General features: G+C 37.4%; 1 long non-coding RNA gene across 1 annotated transcript in view; it reads right to left on the reverse strand.

The window, feature by feature from the left end:
• Window positions 1-21,459, reverse strand: part of LOC134798132 (uncharacterized) — a 417,294-nt gene that overhangs the window by 266,481 nt on the left and 129,354 nt on the right. The gene's annotated exons all lie outside the window — the stretch shown is intronic.

The following is a 21,459-nucleotide window of genomic DNA, read 5'->3' on the forward strand; positions in this document are numbered from 1 at the left end:
TATTGTATTGTGTATAATCTCGTTCCTCAACATTGGCGCGTGCCCGCGTCATCCACGTCAACTCGAATGAAAATTTTAGAAACTTTTAATGGCGTAACTCGACCGGTGAGGCGGAAATTACACCAGCGAGCAATTATCTACTACACTGACAGTTCGGGGGTCGGAGCTGACAGATGTCATCATGTCAAATATGTAGACGGAATGAGTGGACAAAAATATGTTGACACAGTGGCGGCGCTCAAAACCTAGCTGGCTGATAGCTGATGTAAGAGAAAATCAATATAAATAATTGTGGTCAATCTTACACAGTACACAGATCGACCTAGCCCCTAACTAAACAAAGCTTGTGGTACTTTGACGAAATAAGTTCGTTTTGAGCAAGTGTGATGAGTGAGATGCATAGAAAGTAAGTTACGTTCACGCTAGCTTTTATGTCAGTGCCAAACTGGTGGTAGCCGCACAGGTTTATTTTATTATTAAGGTATAAAACACATAAGTTACAAAATGCATTCATTTTTTTCCTTTTATGCATAAATTATATGCTTTCCCCATATTTCATGGCTCCTCTACCTCTACACGATGGACCAGCGAGATGGCCATGCGATGGTTGAGAGCATGCACTCTGGAATGGGCCACGTGTAGATTCGAACGCACCATCGCTGGCCCACTATAATCCTTTTCAAATAGCTTGACTTCTGTGACAGCTGTCATCTCAATACAATTTTTCATTTTAAGGTTATAAAATGTATGGAGACGACAGCTGTCACAGAAGTCAAGCTATTTGATAAGGATTATAGCTTTGATGTGCGGACGAAAAACCGACACCGTGGCCATCCCATCGCCATCCCGCCGCGCCATAACCCATCCGACATCACTACCCTCTCTATACACTGGCTCAGCTTAGTGGGTCAGTATGATGGCCCTTCGTGTAGAGGAGCCATTAATTAATGGGAAACGGCACATAATCATATAAATATAAGTTTAAGTAGGTACACGAGCCACTTAGCATGCTTAATCACATTAATTACGCACCCCAGTCAATCAGAACCGATAAGGAAAAATCGCTAATAATGGCATCAAGTGTACATGGGCGTGTTTTTATTGGTATTACTTACACTTGCGGACACAGAAAACGGCCTCCTTAGCCTAGCCGGTAGTGACCCTGCCTATGAGGCTGCCTACGAATCATGCTATTGAGTTATGGATGTTTTCTATGTATTCAAGTACAGTAATCTGCAGAGATAGCTAACCCCCCTTGCATAAAAATTTGTTTGCAGAGGGTGTCAGCTATCTTTGCAGTATAAGCACAGATTATATTATAATAGTTCTTACGAATAGATACTTATCTCTCAAAGAAAACGCAAATACCTACCGTTTTGATGCCTACACAAAAATACAATGGAGTGACCTTCAGCGCGCTGCTCCCCGCACCGCGCGCACCGGCACAACGCTAGGTTTGCTGACGCTTAGAAATGATAAATAAATACCTACTTAAACAGCGGAGTGAAATAAAAGGAAAGCTAAATCTTAAATTATAATAGGTACCTAATATTCCGTTTATGCGTTAGTGTTTGCGAAATACTCATTTTAAAAGGTCATATGTCCCTGCAGTAACCGCAGTGTTTACGCCGTTTTATAAACCGCGAAATGATCCCAGCAAGAATTAGTTTTGAAACTTCGTGTATATTAAAACCAGATAGAGATTACTGTTACACAGTAAAGAAACATAATAGAGATCCCATGAATACAGGCAATTAATTATAAGTTAACCAGAGCATAAATGAATAGGTAAGTACTTCCCGGTGTAAAGTTAACTTACTGTCGTTAAAATAAACATTTACCAAAATAAATTAAATATTTGCTCCCTATTTCAAATAGATAGATATCTAAACTATACATATGTCGTAATAAACATTACATGTTTAATAAAAGAAATTCAATAGTACCTACGTAGCTTGTAACTAATATCGTAAAAATTGACAGTGCGGCGCGCGGTGACGTGCGTGCGTGAGCGCGTGTGGCAACCAACTGGCTTGCTTTTCTACCGTGAACGGTAACAGATTCGTAGGTATAAACCCGAGCTCGCGCGGAGAGTTCCATAGGCCTGGTTTAAGTACTGTTGTACTTATATAATTATTGTTATATCGTCGTCTAGTACCCACAACACAAGCCTTCTTGACTTTAATGCGGGGCTTAGTCAATTTGCGTAAAGATGCCCTGTAATATTTTTGTTTATTTATATACATTTAAACAAATTATGGCTTATTATGCATTTAGGACAGCTGTTCAAAATAAAAAGCCCCTTTTAAACGACAAACATCAAAAACATCGCCCTATTATATTGCCCCAATTTCTACGGCACTTAATGCAAATCTAATAAGGTTTGTATCTCGGGCTTCTCTCGCTCAAAACAATATCAAATTCCAAATAAGGTTCGTTATAAACCCTATTATTGGCTGTTATTGATATTTTTGCTTCCGTATTTAATTTTAAATTATTGTAGGAAACGTGCCCCTTCATTTTTTTATACCTACATAAGGTGTTCGTACTGGTGCTCGACGCGGTCCCAGTACATGTCATCTTGAAACTTAAGTAATTGTCAATAGAGGTGACAGCAAGGTGACATCTATTGGGCATTAGCATGTCGAGCACTAGTATGTTTACCTTAATGCAATATTCACCATAGGTCTTGTCTTACTACTTATCTGAGGCTGTTGGTAAAGATGGTATAAGGTAGCTGCGTTTTGAGAGAAAAACTATATTCATGGATAAATTTAGAGGTACGAAAAAATAGGTTTAATTACTGAAGCACCTAAATTAATTTAAAAATTTAGTAAAGCAAAAAAAGAGTGTAGTTTATATTGTAGTAGAGAGTAGAGTGTAGTAGGTATAGGTACCAACTATAGTCCAAAAGCTCCCAATTATAGTCTAAACTTAATTAAAATATCTGCGTTCGGGTATGATTAAGTACTTATTATTGAAATGTTTTATTTCTAAATATGGCAATATTTATAAAACTGAAAAAAATACTCGGGCAAATCCAAAAAGTACACTGCTATTTTTACCACGAGGACTTTTATATCTTACACAAGTGCGATGCAAATTTGTAGACTTCACACACCATTTGCATTTATTTATTTAAACATTTATATTTTCACTTAAACGCGTATAAACCCCTGCTGTACCCGCACCTTCTTCATTACTTACGGAGCGATTCGGGAAATGAATTAGATATTCACTAGATACGAAATAGTTTCTTAAAATCTCTTCTTCTCAAAATCTTTACTATTTCATATCTAGTGAATGTGTAATTCATTTCCCGAATCGCGCCGTTACACAATCAAATAGTTGCACAATTTTTAGATAAATTACACCTGCTTACTCTTTATACCTAAGATGGACTAATTACCTACCTAACCCTTATATTTTACTTAAGAACAGCTGTAAAAAATAATGAAATATGTAAATGCATTTGTATTTGTAAAATAAAACAGAATACAAATAAGTACACTCAGTATTTTAAGACTTAACTTAAAATTTAAGTTAATCGTTGTTGAAAGATTCATATGAAATTTTATATTATGTTAAAGGTCCAATTGATAAAAAATACCTTTCATCATAACAGAGGTAAAAAACACGAAAATAAAACCTATGCAAACGTTTCTCAGGAACACAACAGGCTAAAAAGAATACCTATTACTTTACACATGAGAGACTATCGTTCGGTAAAAATGCGCGAAATGATATTTTTCTACGGAGCCCACCTCTCCCCCGCTTCCCCTAAAGTAGGCGATGAATCACTTTAGCGCACATCACTCTATCTGCTGGTACGCACCTGACTAAGGAGTGGGGAAACGAGGGGAGGTGAAAATATTGATAAGTATATTACCTATTGAGAGTTGCCAACAACGTGTACGGATTGGACAACGCGATTTAGTGAATAGAATCAGGCGTTACTTTGCGGAAATTCATATTAATCAAAACCAAAATATTACTTTGCTAGTCCGCGAAAAGATAACGTGCTAGTCAATCAGTGCTAACCCGTTATATTTACTTGCGTATTTTTTACATGCAATTGCCATGCCACTAACATCCCCCCAACCGTCAACATCTGCTCCTGTGGGCGCAGCACGGTTCCATTTTTATCGTCTATCACTATGCGCGTCCCTTTCGCACTTACGTACTTGTTAGAACGTGACAGGCATGGTGACAAGGGATAAAAACGCGACCGTGCTAAGCCGCCTGAAGATGCCTCGTAGAGAGGCGAAACACGTGTCGAGTATTGTTCTTTTGGTGGTGGTTTGTTATATTTATTTGCGTGTTTATTTTTGCGGTGGGAGGGTGGGAACATTAATTGCATGTAAAAAATACGCAAGTAAGTATAACGGGTTAGCACTGATTGACTAGCACGTTATCTTTTCGCGGATTAGCAAAGTAATATTTTGGTTTTGATCAACGCGATTTAATTTGCTCAGAGTAGCCTAAGGATTATTTGGGAAAATTTAGTTAGCATACAGACAGAACTGAAAATATTTAAACAATATTTGTAACTTTTGTTAAGTTATTAAAAAAAAGTAAAATGTAGATTTTAATGATGACTATCTACTTAGGAGTAAATAAAAGAATTATATTCTTCTGAACTTTATCTGTAAATATTATATTTTGAGGCTTGCTTGATTGACTTTATTAGGATTCATTCATTTTATCTTATTAATCACCTCGGTTAAAAATGACGAACGAAAATTTAAATTAAAAAAACCAAGGCGCGTCGTCATTGTGAACCGGTCCTCAGCACACGTAGGATTTAATAGTAGAAATCTAGGCTCCTTGAAACATGTCTAGGCTTCTTGAAACATGTCTGGCTTGAGACTAAAAATACGTGAGTTACTTCAACCATTACTCACGTAAACCGTACGCCTGTGCGTTGCCGTCCTCTAAGATGGGAGTACGCTCTATTTAAATTCTTGAAGATTTTTTGTAAGGGGCAATTCATTTATTACGTAAGACGATTTCTGACAGGTTTTGATGATTTGAGAAATAAGAATAGGCTGACCCTCTCCCCCCTATATTACCATATATTACGTAAGAATCTAAAGGAAAAAATGATTACACGTTTGGTTTGTTTTAGTGTTTTTTTTTTTTGAAAAAAATATTTTTTGGAATGTTTATATGTACCTTCAAAGGTACTGGAGCCCGTTTAAGCTAGTTAGCTGCACCGTGTTTGATAGCATAGTGTTGAAGTATTATTTTAAACGTCATAATTTCATAGAAATTAAAAAAAATACCCCTCCGTCCCCCTTGTAAGAAAAAATAAGATATGTTCGACCCCCCTCCCCACTAAATCATCTTACGTAATAAATGAATGTCTCCTAACTTAGTGTGATGAAAAATAAAATAAAACATGTGTCATCTCCACCATGTTCACATTATTTACTCCCCCGTATTATGTTTAACTAAGCGATCTCCGTATTCAAAAAGTTGATTTTTCTTGTTTCTGGTATAATCTTGTTTTCTTTGCTATCACGATGTAACATATTTCCTTAAGAGTCACACGAACCCGCCACCAATAAGGCTCTCCCATACAATCGAAGTTAAGCTCTCAGTTTAAAATTACTTACATGCTTAAATGGCATGAACATTGAACACTTACGTAACATATAGGTATATATTATCAAACTGCACAACGGGACTTAATCGCGTATTTAAGTTTTAAGATTTACCTCCGACGTTTCGAGGACGGCGTTGTCCCCGTGGTCTCGGAGAAGACTGGCTCAAGTTGACATCAACATCTTCTAGCCGCGCGAGTTTTTCGAACTACCCGCACTTGGTCTTGTTTATCAGTTTGAACGTTTTGCGCACTAGGGATGTCACTCTGTCGACACACAACACTAACGATATTCGATTTATCGACTGTCGATATTCGTTTCCGCTTACATTTACTAATGACTGGATTCCATGTGGATGAGATCTTAAAACCCTCGTCCCGATTAAAATTGCAATGTTTTTTGATTTCAATGGCTTCCCGCACTTTTCTACTGTAGAAATGGCGATCCGTGGAGAGGATTTTAGGGTTATGCAGCTCAATCCAGTGGTTTGGTCCTGACTCCAGCAAATGCTCAGCCACCGCAGACTTGTTGACCTGACGATTCTCCTCGAAACGTCGGAGGTAAATCTTAAAACTTAAATACGCGATTAAGTCCCGTTGTGCAGTTTGATAATGTTTAATAATCGTGAAAGTTTAAATCAGTATATAGGTATATACTTAGGTAAGACAAGACTGCATGAATATGTAGGTATACATTTTTAGGGTTCCGTACCCAAAGGGTAAAACGGGACCCTATTACTAAGACTCCGCTGTCCGTCCGTCCGTCCGTCCATCCGTCCGTCTGTCACCAGGCCTGTCTCGTAATCTGTGATACAGCTGAAATTTTCACAGATGATATATTTCTGTTGCCGCTATAACAACAAATACTAAAAACAGAATAAAATAAAGATTTAAGTGGGGCTCCCATACAACAAACGTTATTTTTGACCGACGTTAAGCAACGTCGAGCGGGGTCAGTACTTGGATGGGTGACCGTTTTTATAGATAATGGTACGGAACCCGACCCTTCGTGTGCGAGTCCGACTCGCACTTGGCTGGTTTTTTCACCTTAATGCGATGGATTAAGGTGAAGAAATGTATAGGTACATTTAGGTACATATTTATGAACGTAACTAACTGTACTAGTTATTGTTTGGTACTAAAAGTTATTATACAAAGAAAATAGAGCGAAAGGTATAGAAAATAAGGCAGGTACAGTAAAATTGTTATAATTGTTCACCAGTAACTGGCAACAGCCACCCTATTAATTCTATTCACCTATGAACATAATTCATATTATTATAAGGTGGCTAGTTATTGAAGGCTGACCAGCTATTGAAACCTTATACTAAAATTAATTCTGTTTATAGGTGAATACAATTAATTTTTAGTTTAGGATGGCCAGTTGCCTATTTGCCGGTGGCCAGATTTATAAAATTAAAATTCAACAAAGTGACTGAGCAATTAGGTAATATCCCATCAGGGGGATTCAGTCAAGGATATACCTAACACTTTAAACTCTCGCGTTTTGTACACATATTTAATTGCACAAACGGGTCTACCGCGATATAATTTCATTGTTTTTACCTTTAATTCCGACGTTTCAGCTGAGTTGCACCAGCTGTGGTCACGGAAAGACTGACGTCCCAACAAATGTACAACAAAATGTTAATATCTCTGTTGACATTTGTTGGGACGTCAGTCTTTCCGTGACCACAGCTGGTGCAACTCAGCTGAAACGTCGGAAATAAAGGTAAAAACAATGAAATTATATCGCGGTAGACCCGTTTGTGCAATTAAATATGTAAACCTAACACGTTTACCGTCCGTGCATTATAAGACATGCACCGTCAAACTAGCTCTGTCACGTCCAAGTGACGTCAGAAATGGGAATGCTCTATATATTTGTGCATTACCTGTAATGCACGGACGTATCGATCCATGTGAGTAGTGAAGGCGAGGGACAGTTAAAGTGCCTAATATACAAAAAAGTTACATCACTGTAAAGAAACCAGGCCCCAATTTCACCACGGTGACAGGTGCGACAATTGTAAAATCACTGTTGCTGACGTCACAGGCATCCATGGGCTACGGTTACCACTTACCATCGGGCGGGCCGTATTCCTGTTTGCCACCATCATTGTATTATTTAAAAAAAACTTTATTATATCGGAAAAAAACAGACATTTCTTTTGCGAAGTTTCTGACAATTGTCAAGATTTAGAAGAATTGTAGGTAATTCTTGACAGGTAATGAGTTATATGTCGGAATTTCGTGACAATTGTAGTGTTTCTTGTGACTTAAACTTAGCAAGAGAAATATCTGTTTTTTTCCGATATAATAAAGTTTTTTTTAATAAAACAATTATGGTGGCAAACAGGAATACGGCCCGCCCGATGGTAAGCGGTAACCGTAGCCCATGGATGCCTGTGACGTCAGCAACAGTGATGTTTTACAATTGTCGCACCTGTCACCGTGGTGAAATTGGAGCCTGATAACTTTATAAGCAGGCAGAATATTTTTAAAACAGAGGCTTACATAGCGGCTTTGTAAGTATCCTTAAAATATATTTTTTGTATCACAGACTCATTGAAGTTATGTTAAAAATACTCGTTATGAATACTCAATTAGGTTTGCGCATTTCCTTCGGGTATTGTTTTGAGGATTATCAAACTTCTGATTGTTTACATGTTCGGATAGATTATGAAGGAAAATGATAAAGTTTATCGAAAATAAACTTGTGGGGCAAGAATTACAATGAAAAAAAAACCAGCCAAGTACGAGTCGGACTGGCGCACGAAGGGTTCCGTACCATTATGCAAAAAACGGGAAGAAAATCACGTTTGTTGTATGGGGTTTTTAGTATTTGTTGTTATAGCGTCAACAGAAATATTTCATCTGTGAACATTTCAACTGCCTAGCTATCACGGTTCATGAGATACAGCCTGGTGACAGGCAGACGGACAGACAGACAGACAGACGGACAGCGGAGTCTTAGTAATAGCAGCGTGGCTCACTCCGCGATTTCGTCGCTTTGCTACAGGTAGCTAAAAGTACATCCGTTCCACACCAATTTTGTGGCTAGCCATAAACCGCGCGTGGCGCTGTCGCCACCTAGCGGCCATATCTGTCCTGATCGTAACAGATGCGTTTTGTTAGAGAGTGAGTATTCTGTACCTAGTACTATTATTTATTCTGTGGTAATAGGGACCCGTTTTTACCCTTTGGGTACGGAACCCTAAAAATAGCTGCCTTTTTGATACACGGAGATTGTTTTAGGCAAGTAGATTTGTGTTTCTTATCTTGTCATTGTAATGAAATATCATCGTTTGCTCGTATGCACAGATATAGTGAAGCTTATTATATACTTAAAGTTAATTGAAGTGTGCAAAAGGGAACAACGTAAAGGCATATTTGCACATCTAGATCAGTGCTCGTTTGAGACGAACCCACGGGACAGTAGTAAGCTAGATAGAGGTAGGTTTAATCTTTGACTTCCAGTTTATAATGTATTCCTAAAGAGACAGTCTTAATTGCAAGATAACATTATAATATAAAATAATACTAGCCCTCGCCTGCGATCTCGTCCGTATAGAACTCCTTATTTTTTATATTGGTAGAGCATACCTGGGCCGCCCAGCAGGAAGACGTCCTATCGGACGCCTCGGGTATCGCTGGCGCGACATGGTGGAGGCGGATCTGCGCGAACTTTGAGTTAACAAGTGGCGAGAGGTCGCACAGGACCGAGAAAAGTGGCGCTGTCTTGTTTCGGAGGCCAAGTCTCATTTTGGGTCGCTGAGCCAACGGAGTACGTAAGTATGATATAATAAATAATTTCAGCCTATATACGTCCCACTGCTGGGCACAGGCCTCCTCTAATGCGCGAGAGGCCTTGGGCTATAGTCCCTACGCTAGCCCAATGCGGATTGGGGACTTCACATACACTTTTGAATTTCTTCGCAGATGTATGCAGGTTTCCTCACGATGTTTGCCTTCACCGAAAAGCTAGTGGTCGCTCGACAGTAAACTCAACTGGAACAATCACATCAACAAACGCATAGACAAGGCGGGAGTAGTCTTCTGGCAGTGCAGAAGGATGATTGGTAGGAGGTGGGGACTCAACCCGAAAATTACCCTTTGGCTCTATAAGACTATAATCCGCCCCCTACTCTGTTACGGTGCTCTGGTTTGGTGGCCAAGAACAAACCTAGGCAACGTACGAGACAAGCTACAAAGACTCCAGAGGCTCGCATGCTCGGCCACCACTGGCTGCACGAGGTCCACTCCGACTGCAGCCATGGAGGTCATGCTAAACCTTTCACCGCTGCACCTACACATACAACAAGAGGCCAGTCTCTCAGCGGTAAGGTTACGAACCCTCAATATATGGTCGAACACCACAGGAGCTCTTCACACAGCATGCCTGGAAAAAGTATACAGCGAATTTCCAGTGCTCATGGCGGGCACGGATCGAATTCACAAACAAGCCATCTTTGACAAAAGGTACAAAATACAATTATTTGAGGACGACAACTACGAAGGACTCAATCCCCCGGAGCTGAGAATCTTCACTGATGGGTCCAAAACAGACAGCGGATCAGGCTCTGGAACCTTTTCAGAAGACCTGAACATGTCAATGACCACTCCGCTAGGAGCCCATAACTCGGTATTCCAGGCTGAGTGCATGGGCATCATTAACGCGGCGGCTGCCATCACTGCAAGGAAGGTAGTAGGATCCTCCATCCGCATACTCTCCGACAGTAGAGCAGTCTTAATGGCCCTAAAAAGCCATATAGTCACATCCAAACTTATACACGAATGCCACGAACGACTAATGGAGGTATGTCAGAACAATAAGATCACCTTACAATGGATCAAAGGACACAGTGGATCCCGAGGTAACGACGCCGCGGACGAGCTCGCCAGACAAGGATCGGGTGCGGGGGCGATTGGCCCGGAACCGATCCTCCCGATACCGTTTAGTAAGGTACGCTCAATGCTGCTGGCACGTACAGGGAAACTACACACAGAACACTGGCTAAACCAAACTGGATGCAGACAGGCCAAGCAAGCCATGCCGAGCATGAACGGTAAGCTCACAAGGGCGCTCCTTCAACTAGGAAAGGTTCGACTGAGTATGGTAACCAGTGTCATAACAGGTCATGGACTTTTTAACAAACATCTTTTTATAACAGGTGTCACAGACAGTCCCCTATGCCGTGGATGCATGGAGGAAGAAGAAACAGCCTCTCACGTGGTGTTGGAATGCAGCGGATTGGCCCCATACAGGGCAAAACATCTCGGATCCCCGAGTGACCTCCCCGAGGTCCTACTCAACATCAAAGGTCTGATAGGATTCCTCGAGGAGCTGGGCTGGCAAGACTAGTCCACCCCCTATCACGCAAAATAGGCGCAAGACGTCGAGTTGCGGAAAATCGCCCGAACTACAATACAATACAATACAAGCTAGTGGTAAATATCAAATGATATTTCGTACATAAGTTCTGAAAAATTCATTGGTACGAGCCAGGATTTGAACCCGCGACGTCCGGATCGAAAGTCGGACGCCATATCCACTCGGCCACCACTGCTTATGTAAGTAAAAAAAAAAAGTAATTCATTAGCAAAATTCTTTTACGCTACACATAAAGCTCCTAACGCGGGTACAATTTCCACTTTAAACATATCCCGCGTTATAAAATTCCCAAAGTGAGCGTATACCAAATTGGTGCGACTAAAAGCGTCACCCGATAGCAATTTGCGCTCGTAAGCGACGCGGATACTGTTTCATACGGACATGTTTTATGTGGCGAGACATTTTACAATTTTTGACTTTAACTTTAGCCTCATGTTCTCTATGATATTAAAAAAAAAATTATCATTTTATTTTATTTACATTTTATTATTAAAAATAAAATTACTTTTACTTTTTAATCGTGGAATGCTTGAGGCCAATATATTCCACGACTCTCTTTCCGAACAGGGGGCCGATTTTTGAACTTCGACCGGTCGATTTCGTTCAATAATATCTCCACTGCTAGGCATTTCAGTTCTACTAATAGAATTGAAAACGAGTGGTCAATACCACTCGATTCCAAATTTCTATCGCTCGTATTTCAAAAATTAGCATTTCGCCGTTATCCACCGATTTTCGAGTGACGAAATCGAACGATCGAAATTCAAAAATCGCCCCCCAGACTTTAAATAATGAGTCAATCATGACTTCATATTACAAATTTGAATTATGAAAAGTTTTCGAATAAACGAAAACAAGTCAAGATGGGAATTAGACAGTTCTTTTACTTTCATAATAATAGGTACCTACGTACTATTACTATTATTCTCACCGCTCAGTTATTAATAGTCCGCGTATGTAGGACTCTTGTTGCGGCGCCATTAGTTGACATAGACAAGGGGCGGTATTCTGTACATTTCGTGATTATTTTTTAAATATTATATTTTACTAGCGACCCGCCCCGACTTTGCACCTTCTATATTTCTGATACACGAGTGGAATTAGACTTAAATAATTACCTACGTCTCTATGGGAAATTAGACAAACCACAAATTATATTGCACTAGTTTCATAGTTTGAGTTTGTAGGTACAGTGGAACCTGGATAATTGCAATCTCAAGGGACCGGCCATTTGTTGTCAATTAACCAGGTTTTTCATTTAAGCAGGTCGTGTCAATTAACGAGGTTCAAAAAATCGTTGTGTCAATTATAGAGGTTTTCATTAATAGAGGTTGCGTTCTGAAAATTTTCTTTTATGGAGGTGCAAATAACCATTGAAAGTAGATTTACACGCTTACGTTCTGGGTTTCTGGTATATATACATGTATTGCTTCTGTCTATACTTGCACTTTTACACTACATTAATTACTACTTTATTTTCTTATCATTTGGGTTTAAAAAATACCCTTGAATTGTAGAAGAAAGTTTTATTAGAATGTTAAAAGCATACTATGTTTTTGATTTAATCAAAACTATTTTACCTACTACAGGCTGTGATAGATACCCAATAAATAAATTGAATTCTGGATGAAGATATAAATAAAATGATCATTGCTATTAAAATATTGTTTCTGCTGTCTACAACTACATTATTTCAATTACAGAGGTAATAAGTAAGACTCGTTTCAATAATAGAGGTAAAAAGAAGAGAAAAATAACGGATTTTTTTAGCACAGTGTCTATTATCGTCTTAGTTGCGATGTGGCCAATTACAGAGGCAAAATTACGAAAAGCACTAAAATCTAAATTGCAATTATAGAGGTTCTAAAATTTCAATTATAGAGGCCTTTTGGTCTCAAGGGACCGGGACCGGACTTTTGGTTGCAATTATTGAGGTTTTCCATTTATCCAGGTGCCAATTAACCAGGTTTCACTGTATGTATCTAAATATTTAAAAAAATATACATACGTATGAGTTAACAGCAAATAAATGCATAGGAAAAATTAATATAACACATATTGTTTTAACTGATTTTAACCCTTTGTATATATAGGCATGGACCGTGTAGATCATTTAGACCTATTGTTTTAAATCTCAAGTCTATAATCCAATAAGACAATTTTACACTCGCATATTATGAAGGGTTCTATTAGTAGCCATACAAAAGAGGTGATATGATACTGGGGGAACTGATATAATTGGGAGTAAAAATAATGTTCATTAGAATAGACAGGATTACAGAGCAAATAAATGCAAAAAAGAAACACGATTATACAAATCAAATCCTTATACTGGCAGTAGTACCTAAAGAGAAAAAAAAATGGCAGCGCATTTCACTTTTCATTCTCATTTTTTATAAGAAATAGTGGGAAAATAATTATTTACCTACGGAATTAAATAATTGTAAAACTTGGGACCTAAATCTGAACGTAAACAAAAATTAATTTTAATTTTGAAGAAAGTTGGGTCTTTAGGCCTCCTAGCCTAGTCATATCCCGGTAAAGGTTTTATATGTGTTTATCACGAATATTCCTGAGTTATAGATGTTATTCTATGTATCCAAGTATCAATATTTATGTACATTGTCGCGTAGTACCCATAGTAGTACAAGCTTTGTTAAGTTTGGGGCTGGGCCAATCTATGTAAGATTGTGAGGACGATCAATGTTAAATTTAACGAAATACCGACACACGAGTATGAACAGAATACCATCCGGATATTTAGCATGCGCGCTCGAGAAGAGGCAGTCGTTAACGCGGCCCCCGGGGGCCCCGGGGCCTCACAATGCCCTAAGACTGCACCAGACCTAGGGTTACCAGACGTTATGCTTAAATATTTTGAGATTTTGAGATATATTTACATATTTTTTAGATAATATGTTTAACAAAAATAATACGGATCCGTTTAACCTTTTGGACGCCAATGACCGATATATCCGCACCGCAGGTTCAACGCCAAAGACCGATTAATCGGTCACATACCACAGAGCAACACTGCAACATAGATCTACGTGCATATGCATAAAGTTCAATTTCAGTTTTGACACTTGGGTGACGTGGCGTCTGAGAGACAGCTTTTGTGTTTGACACGGCGTCGAAAAGGTTAAGGGCATATTCGGTATCAATAAGAAATATGAAAGTGGATAAGGACTTGTTTCTGATTTAACACTTATATCTAAGTAGGTAAGGTACCTACTCTAAAAGTATTAGGTAAATGACTTTTAATCCAGTGAAATTGTAGAATTTTGATTGATTGGATCAACATCATAAATAAGTCTGCAAAAAATTAGAACTAGCGGATTTGACGCAAACGCTAAATGTATAATTTTACTGTATTATTTAATTTTTGAGATCATAAGGGTGTGCAAACCATTACGAATATCTACTTACTGACACCAACTGACACTAAAGTATAAAGTAGATATGCCTGAATAAAATCAGGCAACCCTACGCTTAAGAGATTGCACGAGTGCACGTGCCTATCATGATACCTTTTAATGTAAACAGCAGTTCAATTCTATTAATTGATGTCCATTGCTGCTTTAATAAGATGGTTGGTAAGAAGTGACACGGCATCGCAGCAATGAATGTAAAATATTTATAACTAGTCGTTACAGGTATATCAACTTGGTACAAGGAAATAAGACTGCTTCAACTGAAGTGCATTGCATCTCTTTAGTTTTAATTCCATTGCGTTTATCTTTAAGATATAATTATATCAGTTCTAAGTTATGCGTCAGTGTATACAACTGTTTCATTTATATCGACGGAGATAAATTCACATAGTATCCATTGCTGGCATTATTTGATCGGGTTATTTCTCTTTTGAATTAAAAAAGAAATGGTTGCTATTATGATGGTTTTAACGATGATACTTAAATGGAGTAGACATTTTTTTATAAGTGGATCCTTGAGTCTGTTTTGTATGGGGGTTTTATATAATTTTATGTCGAGTTGAGGGTCCTTAAAGATGACAGTACAATTTTACAAGCTTGAGTGCGTTTGTGATGTTTCCACATTTGAGAACAATAATATGACTATCTTAATGTTAGCAAAGAGAATAGAGTGTATATAGAGGCGGATTGTCAAAGTAAATTATGTAGCCACTGTAAATTTACTGCCATCTTTCGACAGAAGATTAGAACTGTTAGAACGCCATTTGACTTTGATCCTTATTCTTTCACTGATATGTGTTAACTTGTTAAATATTAATATTAACTCCATCTACTCGACACTGGCCCAAAGGTATGGTGCAATCTCTTCGAGCGATGGCGCCATAACCTTCAGCCTACTCTCGAGTAGATGGCGTTAATATGAATACCTATTTTAACAAGTTAACACGTCATATCTGTGAAAGAATAATGATCAAAGTCAAATGGCGCTCTAAGAGTTTTAATCTTCTGTCGAAAGATGGCAGTAAATGTACCTTGTATGGGCTGCTAGTGTCACATACATCAATTATATTCTGTTGGTTGCTTGACATAATGATAACTCACAATATTGCCGAAAATAAACACTTTATTGATACGAAAATACTAACTATAAAAGCGCGATATTATGAATGATAGTGCTAATGAGGACACGCGTGATAGGTTCTAATGTTGAACGTGTACTGACTCGTATTTTATTGCTTTACGCAATTGTAAGTAATTTCGCTGAGATGGCAATGTGCGGTATGTAGACCGTACATACCTACTGTAGCTGCATAATTTACCATGACAGTACCTCTATTTCAAATTCTCTTTGATGTTAGTATGCTCTTGATGTTTTAAGAGGTGCTTGTGTTTTTGGATTTCGTGCGTAATTAGGGATTTTCCATATTTGATATACGTAACCCAGGAGACAATACGAATCAGAGCTCTTTTCTTCTTGACTTAAGTTGTGTTACCTTCATACGATTTGAGAATATGATGATTATAGGATCTTCAGAGAATGTCAAGAAATTTTAGCAAATGCTGCGCTGTGACGTCTACTTTGTGTTATTTTAATTTAATGCCCGCTGTCCATAGCTATTCAACGCGGGAATGACGCGGAGTTATGGGCACCTTTGCACCGCAAGCGACTAGCCCAGCGGCTGTAGCATGGTCGGCGTTTTATCACCTGTTGCGTCATGCGTCACTTTCGCACTTGTTGGAACATAACGGGCATGGTGACAGGCGATAAAAATGCGAGTATTTTACCGCCGCTGCGGGCGTAGCATGGTTCCACTTTTATCGCCTGTCACTATGCCCGTCACTTTCGCACTTACAAACTTGTTAGAACGTGACAGGCATGGTGGCAAGCGATAAAAATGCGAAAAATTATTTAGTTTTAATGTTTTGGGGAATTTAGGGTATGTTTTTGCTTTATCTGTGCTTTAATAAGTTTTCTTTTAAGTACTTTAATAAATTATCATAATATGTATGAATGTATGGAGACTAAAATTTCTTAATACTTCTAACTTTAATTCATTTACTTACTTCTCCAGGTTTAACTGTTAATTCTTAACCGTTAACATCATCACTGTTGAATACACTACCATGAAAATAATTGTTTATTTTTACGATATTTTATGAATAACATACCCACCGTACTAATAAGCGCTAAAAATCCATTCATCTATGAGCCACCCCACCATAGCTGGACAGACAGACGAACTGACAGCCGTGACTGATCGGGATTCAAATTATTGCTGAGGCCCGTCGAAAGATGATGGATATAATAATACGTGGGGCTAGTTCGCTATGGGACATCAGGCCAATTTGAACGTGCACTGACATCAAACCGATGTTTGTCGTCTTATTTCTTCAACCATAAACGTCACTTTTGGCACTTGACCGATCAGTATCATATCGGAAACAGATCGAATAACTAAAACTCGAATCGGCCTGTCGGTTAATATATTTTTTTTATAAAAAATTGATAATTATGATTCAAATATACCTATGATTGATGTCAAGTACACGTTCGATTGGCCTTGGTATTCTAGTCGATTTGTTATTATAGCAAATATAATTAGAGCAAGTTATTAATATTAAATTATAATAAATCCTGATTTAATTAGATAAATAACAGCACTCATGTAACTTAAATGGGAACTTGAACTAAGTTGTTGTTACTCTTTTGTTGTTGATTCAGCAACTGAAGCATAGATGGCGATAGTAGTATCATTTATCAGCTAACACGAGCTTACTTAGTAACTTTATTTTTGAGTTTAATTACAGTGAGACGCCTCATTCTGCTCTCGTATGTTTCTTTTCTCTTAATGAACGTGTTAATTATACAGGATTTTGACTCTTGGAGAATAATTATATTATATTAATACATCTCTAAGAATAATTTGATAAACTATATAATCTTATAGTTCTGACACCAATTTAATGTCTATAACATTAAATATTATAGATTTTTTTTGTGTTTTTGTATCTGTATTTTTTATATTTTATATATGGGATACTATATTGCTTAAAGCCGTTGCTATTAATATGATAAGCTACAAAAACATTAGAAAACTAAGGGATTCAGATCGAAGGTCATTGGCGTGGGGGAACCTTAACCTTAACCGAATTAATGCGCCGTTAAAAAGCTTAGCCGAGACATTTATTATTTATTTTCAATATATTTTTTTTAATTTGATCGATATTTCATACATTAAACTCTGGAAGTGATTTCTGGTTATACTTGCATTATTTTCAATATAGGTACGTACCTACTAAATAATATTCTAACTCTTGTCGGCTATTAAATTAACATTAGGCAAAAAGAATAGATAGTATAGAGGGGTCCTGTCATTGTAAATTTTGTAGTCACTGTAAATTTACTGCCATCTATCGACACACGACTAAAACTCAAAATGAAAACGCATAAAGTTATCAAAAAATGTATATATATGGATAAATGATTTTATTATTTTTATATCATTTTGATCCATGTTCATTCACTGATATCTATGTGTTAAAATTGTTAAATATGAAACGGTGTCGTCACGCCATCTAGCTGAGGATAGGCTAAAGGTGTCGTGCGACATCTATTCGAGAATGACTTTTACTTGAATTCCGAGGCACGTTTTTTCCTTAGACTTTATACGTCTTATACGAAGTTACATATGTCTTTGCATTAGGTAATATAAATAGTTACTGCATCTGTCCACAGATGTCGCTAGTCTAGTAAGCACTATTGAGATTTAAATTAAATGTATAACAAGATTTCATCAATTTCATGCTATATAAGCTATCTGGCTGTCATTTTAAATCCTGTATATTTCATTTTAACTTCATAGAACTTTAATTAAATTTAAAATAACAAGAAAAAAATGGTCCCAGCCGACTTAATCATAAGATTTATGGCTTATAAAATAAATAAGCTTAAAAAGAAAAAATGGTAACACTGCCAATTTCACAAAATATATTCGAATGATCTTTATAATATTACCTGATGTTGTCATGTAACAAGTTATCATCTACACTCACAAAACAAAAGTACATAAACAAAAAAAATACTGATATAACCTACCTACCTATTAAGTAAAAAAAAAATCATCTAACTGATCAGTTAACACAGCAAAAACCTCCAAGACATTATCTTTTTAACTGAAATCAGACAGATGTATATAATATTCCTGCTACTTAAATTTGAACCACAACTTGATAAAATTGCCCCTCCAAATAATCCCTTTCAAAACACGGCCAGGCCCAATCTTTTATATTTATTAAAAAGAAAAATAAACCCAAAAACTTATTAACGACCTTTTGACCTCTTTAGCCCCTCTCAATTAAAGCGCTGTACGATTCTATGATTGTGTAAAAATTAATATCGTTCAACGAAAAAGCAAAATGGACTGAAAAAAAATAAAAGAAAAAATTATCAAAATCTCCTATCTTAAACACATTTGCTATTGAAATCACGACCTTATTTTAAACTCTTAAGGTTTAAAGTAACAGGGTGCGCGGGAGAGGGGTACAAGTTTGGGAAACTCACCGTTATGGAAGGGGGCCTGACATCTGAAAAAAACGCCTCTTCTGACACAAGTGGCAATTCTGCTGAAATCGTTTCCCAGCGAATATTAGGTGCGTGGCTAGAGAAGTAGCGGAGAGGGCAGAAGCCTTCAAGAGCGGAATCGGAAGCGATTTTAGCGGCGATATTTTACGACTTTTAGAAATACAATAACAATAACTGTAACTTAGAATGATTTTCTATAATGGCTGTGAGCCGAGAGAAACTGTTGGTGGTTTGTGAGATGATAATATTATTTGGTAATTGCATTATTTATGGATTTAAAATAACTTTAATTTTTATAAGCACCCGGATTTATTTTCATATTGATATATTCTGCTGCGAATACTTTCCTATATTTCAGCTGATTACTTTACAACTAAAAATGTAATTTTATAAATTATAAAACTATAAGGAAACTTCGAAACAAATATTCCCAGCTGGCAAAAATCGTTACTGTAATCGTGATTTTCTTAAATGAAATAATAAAAACCATTACATTACATTTTCTACGAAGCTAAAAAAAATACCGCTACAATTGTGGCCCTAAACAGGAAAGATTTTTATATTAGTAAAAAGCACTCGTTAAATTTTCAAGTAATTGCCAGACGAGTGTGGGCTTTTATTTATTTCCTAAATTCTCATTACGGGAAACAAGCGCCAACATTTATATTAATGATTTTCTTTGGATAATTTGATATACTTGGCCGGCGCTCTGTCGTGCATGGTTTTATGAGTATTTTAAGGATTTTTGTCGTTTTGCAGTGAATAATGAGAAGTCTATATTAAAAATTAGTAACTGTTAAATATTTATAAATATTTTTGTAAAATTTTAACACACATCGACCTAGTTTCACAGTAAGTTCAATCAGGCTTGACCATCTAAAAACCTCAAAGTACAGTCGGCAAAATAATTGACATGAAGATTTATACGTTCTAAATGAAAGCACACCTCAACGCGTATATAACTGGCAGATGATGGCAGATGTGTGCAATGTGTCAGTATTACGAGCAACTATTTATGGGTATTTAATTTGCGGGGAATCGAACCTGGTACAGGCATGGTGGCGTTAGTGCTGGGACGGTGTCGACGAGAATGACGATAAAATCAGGTAACTTATCCTCGTAATATTCAGGGCTATTATAGTGCTTTTGTATTCGGAACTTTATTTTGTTTCTATAAAACATTAGAGCACAAATTTAATTTTCATCACACTCGCTCAGTAAATGTGGAATTGCACGCAGGTTTAGCGGGAGTTATAGAAAAAGCGTTCTCCCTAGGGAGTTATGAAGTTTCTAGTGCCATAATTAACAGTTTTTTGTCCTTATACTTAGTTTTTGTATCGCAAGTGTGATGAAAAACATTGTGTGTAACTCGGGGCGTAATAATATTGCAAACTCGAGTCTATAAATCGGTCCGGCAAGCCGTCGCGATTTAACTTATTCTCGTTTGCAATATTCAACTTACGTGCCCGATGTTGCACAATGTACTATTATTCACTTCCTACTTGTAGAGTCACCACACGAGATTGTTATGCCATTGGGTTCTTGCCAAACTGGAAATTCTATAAGTATTGAACAACCAATTTAGCTAGGACCCTAAAGTAGGTACGCGGGGACTGAGAAGGTTACAATAGAAAATATACCAAATTGAATTTAGATTTTGGAAATAGACAGAGTGACTTCTCATTTACCTACCAGATTTTTTTTATTTCAAATATTTATTCTGCAAGCAGGTCTCAAGGGCTCTTTCGGTTTAAACACGTTATAAAAGTCATAAGGACAGTTCAAAATGCCACCGATATCTCGGACTCTGAAAATAATTGTCTAATTTAAATTATCGATATCTTTAGTTAACTCACGTCGCCCAACACTAGGCAGCTGTTGACTCAAGCACTTCAAAAGGATAAATTACGCACTTATCTTACATCTATTGCGGATTCGAAAATACCTAGACGTGTTATTTGTTTTAATAGAACTTATTAACACCGGACAAGTGCGAGTCGACTCGCCCACCGAGGGTTCCGTACTTTTGAGTACCTATTTGTTGTTATAGCGGCATCAGAAATACATCATCTGTGAAATTTTCAACTGTCTATCACAGTTCATAAGCCATGAGATACAGCCTGGTGACAGACAGACAGACGGACAGTGGAGTCTTAGTAATGGGGTCCTGTTTTTACCCTTTGGGTACGGAACCCTATAAACCAGGTCTAAAACTGTTTAGAGCCGTAGGGCAATACGTTTTGCATTGAAACTTGTGTTTTTATAATTACTATTAAAAACGGTGTAATTACCATCTTTATTTGTAATAAGTATGTAGTTACAAACACAAATAAGTGGCCTGTTTTAGTTCAGTCGCCTTGAGATATATCGGCGCGGCCAAGGTATTCACAAACATCTGCACAATATCTGAACAGGTGTTCACAATATCTGAACAGGCACTCTA

This window comes from Cydia splendana, chromosome 16, assembly GCF_910591565.1.
Source record: "Cydia splendana chromosome 16, ilCydSple1.2, whole genome shotgun sequence".
NCBI classification, from domain to species: Eukaryota; Metazoa; Arthropoda; class Insecta; order Lepidoptera; family Tortricidae; genus Cydia; species Cydia splendana.